This window comes from Dama dama, chromosome 32, assembly GCF_033118175.1.
Source record: "Dama dama isolate Ldn47 chromosome 32, ASM3311817v1, whole genome shotgun sequence".
Taxonomy (NCBI): domain Eukaryota; kingdom Metazoa; phylum Chordata; class Mammalia; order Artiodactyla; family Cervidae; genus Dama; species Dama dama.
The window spans coordinates 31,404,952-31,409,612 of record NC_083712.1 but is presented as its reverse complement, the minus strand read 5'-3'; the positions used below and the strand labels follow the sequence as shown (position 1 = coordinate 31,409,612).

The 4,661-nt window shown below is 45.3% G+C and overlaps 1 long non-coding RNA gene across 2 annotated transcripts; it reads left to right on the top strand.

Annotated features, from left to right (window-relative positions):
• Positions 1-304: 304 nt before the first annotated feature.
• On the top strand, positions 305-3,931 carry LOC133050435 (uncharacterized). 2 transcript variants are annotated; one of them, XR_009691612.1, is made up of 3 exons: positions 305-684; positions 2,318-2,570; positions 3,840-3,931. It is a non-coding gene; the product is annotated as an uncharacterized LOC133050435 (long non-coding RNA). The 2 variants fall into 2 exon arrangements; XR_009691611.1 differs by lacking the exon at positions 3,840-3,931 and adding an exon at positions 2,737-3,722.
• Positions 3,932-4,661: the final 730 nt, after the last annotated feature.

Below are 4,661 nucleotides of genomic sequence, written 5' to 3'. Positions count from 1 at the left end.
GATGGGATTAGTTTCCGGGTTGTCTTCAGCCAATCATTCTGACTCAGAGTCCTTCCTGGTGGTGCACGCCTTGTTCAGCCAAGATGGATGCCAGAGAGAAGGATTCTGGGAGGTTGGTGGACATGTGGTGTCTCCTTTTGCCCTTTCCTGAACTGTTCCGGTTGGTGGAGGCTTATTAGTTCCGTGTTCCTTACCAGGACCTCCTGTCCTAAAACAACTCATGCAAATGGTTACTATGGTGCCTGGCCAGGGTGGGCGGTTTCAGTCCGTGTGCTTCCTCCAACAGAACCAGGAAGCTCCATGCCGTGGCCCTGTTGCTCTGGTCATTCCATTCCGGAGATTTACTGCTGCCTCCTAAATAAACAAAGCTATTGGAGCTTCAAGAGCCTGGTCCGACAGATGACCAAGAGTCATTTTTCAGCCTTAACACTATTTGTTTACCGTGTGTCCATTGTCATTAACCCCAAGAGTGAAAGCAGACCAGTCCATTTCATTTTCTGATTATCGAGTTTATGACATCGTTAAAATTAATTGAGCGCTTATCTCAGCACATAACGAGTGGGCCATGTGGAGCAGGCAGAGTTCCTGGAAAAACACTGGCGGAGGGTGTGAGTGTGTTCTTGCCATCAGCGTGGTGCAGCCGGGTCCCTGGTCTCATGCAGGCCATGGAATCTTACGTGTCGCGTAAGTAAGGGACAGTCGTGCAGTTCTGGTGGTCAGCAGCCTGTTCTCAGCATTGCTGTTTCTCCATAGAAAACACTGCAGGACTGCAGTAGGGCTTGGAGTCAGGGAGGAAAGAGAAGACAGTCTGCACACTTAACTTCTTTTGCATTAAAGAGGAAGTGGAGAGTTTCTATTTGGGATGATGACAGTTTTGGAAATGCGGGATTGTAATGGGTTGCACAGTATTGTTGAATGTAGTCAATGCCACTGAATTATATACTTAAAATAGTTAAAATTTTACTGGTCAATTTGTGGTATGTATATTTTACCACAATTTTTTGAAGAAAATGGACTGGCTTATCCATAGACTAGTCCAATCACTGTTCTCTGCTCAGTTGTGACTGACTCTTTGTGACCGCATGGACTGTAGCCCACCAGGCTCCTCTGTTGTGGGATTTTCCAGGCAAGAACACTGGAGTGGTTTGCCATGCCCTCCTCCAGGGAATCTTTCCCACACAAAGATCGAACCCATGTCTCCTGTGTCCTCCATTGCAGGTAGATTCTTTACCACTGAGCCAGGGGGTAGCCCAGTCCACTGGTGTGGTGGTGATTAACAAACAGTTGCCATCTTGTTCCCTCTTTTGATTGCAAATGCCTCAGTGACCTTCTGTTCCTTTGGTAGGTTTGACTTATCCTGGGAGCACTGACCAAAGCTGTTTCTTCTCTCATAGGAATCATGCAGATATTTTTGCTAAGTCTAATTCTGGGGCATTTGAGAGCAAATGAAACTTCACTAACTCATAAGACTTAAATGCTTTAAGTATTGGAATGGCTTGAATCCCTTTTATCCACTGGAAGATGGGCCTAAGAGTTTGCCTCTGGGGTAGACTGTCCTACTTTTCTTATGGAAATGATAACTAATTACCATTGAGTGTGGGTACTCAGTGCATTTTTTTTTGAATGCCAACTCCCTCTTATCCTCCCCCTTTCCAGAACTGAATACTTCAATCCAGAGCTGGAATAAATAAAGGCTTTTGGATTTGTGGCCCAAACTCACTTCGCTTTGCCGTATTTGGGTCTATGAATGTTTTCGCCACCCACAGTTCAGAGACTAATAGAACCACAAGGTTGAAAGAGGCTGGAAAGATCCCACGTTCATTACCCACAGGACCCCTGTCAAATGGTCACACATAGGCATGGCTTCTATCTTGGAGAAAAGTCACACCTTGTAACCAATACTCATCCTGTCTCCTCAAAGAGCCCCTCAAAATTGCAGACATAAACACATTTTTAAAGTATATTCCACCAATCCAGGGGCTTCTCTAGTGGCTCAGTGATAAAGAATCCACCTGCGGTGCAGGAGACTCGGGTTTGATCCCTGGGTTGGGGAAGATCCCCTGGAGAAGGAAATGGCAACCCACACCAGCATTCTTGCCTGGAGAATCCCATGGACAGAGGATCCTGGGGGCCCTCTGTGGAATCCCGTAGTCCATGGGGTTAGATACCACTTAGTGATTGAACCACACCAATCCAGAGATTTACAGCTCTGCTGTCTCCATATTGGCTTTAGATCACATTATTTTAATATTCCAGGAAGATGTTTTTCAGTTGAGCAAGTTCAGTTCAACTCACATTTTCTACTTGTAATTTCTAGCTGGAAATTACCTCCGGCAGCTGAGTCACCCACCTCCCCGCCGAAGCCTGCTGGCTGTTTCCAAGGCCTTCCTCATCATTCAGACCACGACGCGGCCACAGGAATACCAAAAGCAACACTTGATGGCTGTGGAAGATTTTCACCCTCACAGGTCCTGAATGCCTTCTGTTTATCACCTGCACTAAGGATTTACGACTGTCTCAGTGTTGTATTTCTAGCCGCTGTACTCTGAAGGAAAGCATCCTGCCCCGAGGTAAGGACACATTCTTTATTCATAGTGGAAATGAAAACAAGTAAAGGGCAAGGTTTTTTTTTTTTTTTTTTAATCCCACTTTCAGTATGTTCAGAATGAAAAGCTTATTGAAATAAGACCTTTAAAGTGTTTCCTTTCACTGTTCATTTGGGATGTGATTTCACAGATGGTGCAGACACCCAGAGACGTTGCCTGGTCTGAAATCTTTTCATCTGTAGCTTTAGAAGAGCAAAGGGTATGACATATGGAAAGGAGCGAACAGCCATGGGAAGGCACGGCTAGTGACAGGGATAGGAATGCTAATTACAGAATGGATGCTTGCCTCAAAATGTTTCTGGTGGGTTTCTATCTGTGGGGTACCACTTGAGGGTACGGGATGGAGGCTACATATGGGGCAATTGAGGGCAGATGTGATTCTGTGATAGGCATGCAGAACTGCAAGGTCAGCAAATTCCAGCCCTTGACCCAAACCACAGTGTTTTTACGTAATCACGGTTGGTGTGCATTGAACTGTGTCCCTCCCAAATCCATACACGGAAGCCCTAACCCTCACTATCTCAGATTGTGGCTTTATTTGGAAGCAGGGTCATCGCAAGAGTAATTAGTTAAGATGAGGTCATACTGGAATAGAATGGGCCCCTAATCCAACACGACTAGTGTGCTTATAAAAGGAGGGAAGTTGGACACAGAGACAGACCCACAGAGAGAATAATGATCTGAAGACACGAGGAGAAGCCAACCAGTCACAAGGAGAACCAAAGACTGCCAACAAACCATCGGAAGCTAGGAAAGAAACACTCTGTCCTCTGTTAAAAAGAAGACAACAGGTCCAACATGGAGTCAGTTTTGCTAAGCCCTACATCAATCATCAGGCCAAGACTTAACTTAGTTATGGTTTTAGCTCTCCCAGAAATGTCATCTGAAACCAGTCAATCAGGCATCACTTCATCAGCACTAGTTAAGTCATCTGCCTGATGGACCCCTGCTGTCCCTTAAAGGAAAGTAGCTTTGCAATAACCTGCTTTTTTGTCTAGTAGAGCTTCCTTGTTCCTGCTCCCCTTTGCTTGTATCATTATATACAGCTCCTCGGAGCTCCTATCTGCTTAATTTGATGCTGCCCAATTCAGGAGCTGTTGAATAAAGCCACGTGTTAATCGCTCAGTCGTGTCTGACTCTTTGCGACCCCATGGACTGTAGCCCACCAGGCTCCTCTGTCCATGAAATTTGCCAGGCAAGAATACTGGAGTGGGTTACCATTCTCTTCTCCAGGGGATCTTCCCTACCCAGGGATCGAACCTGCATCTCCTGCATTGCAGGCAGATTCTTTACCATCTCAGCCATCAGAGATGCCCCAAATAAAGCCAATAAAATGTTTAAAATTTATTTGTGCACCACAACTACTGTGCCTGTGCTCCAGAGCCCAGGAGCTGCAACTATTGAGCCCGCTGATCCTAGAGCCACGCTCTGCAACAAGAGAAACCGCTGCAGTGAGAAGCCCGCATGCCACAACCAGAGAGCGGGCCCTGCTCACTGAAGCTAGGGAAAAGCCAGTGCACAGGAACAAAGACCCAGCACAATCAAAAATAAATAAATACAATTATAAAATTTACTTGGCAGATTTTTTCTTTTTAATATCTTACCGCCCTCAGAAGGAAGCAACCCTATGAACACTTTAACAGTGAACTCCTAGCCACCAGAACTGTGAGAAAATCAATTTCTGTCATTGAAGCCATCCAGTTTGTGGAGGTCTGTTGTCAGGCTGACCTGACTTAATAAACTGGCTGTACTGTAGGGATCCAGCACCCTGCCTCGTTGCCCGGTCACAGAAGCTATCATACCTAAAGGTGCCATTTTATCTGTAAAGCATTTATGATTAGAGATGTTTCTTTGAACTTATGGTTACCAGGAAGGAAGGGTAGCGGGGGAGGGATAGTTAGAGAGCTTGCGATTGACATGCACACTCTGCTATATTTCATGTAATATAAATTGCAAGTGACAAGGCTCTCAATAACATGATTTTTTAAATAATTTTTTAAAAAATTTATGGCTGTGCTCTCCAGTACAACCAACTCTGTGAGATAGGACTTCAGG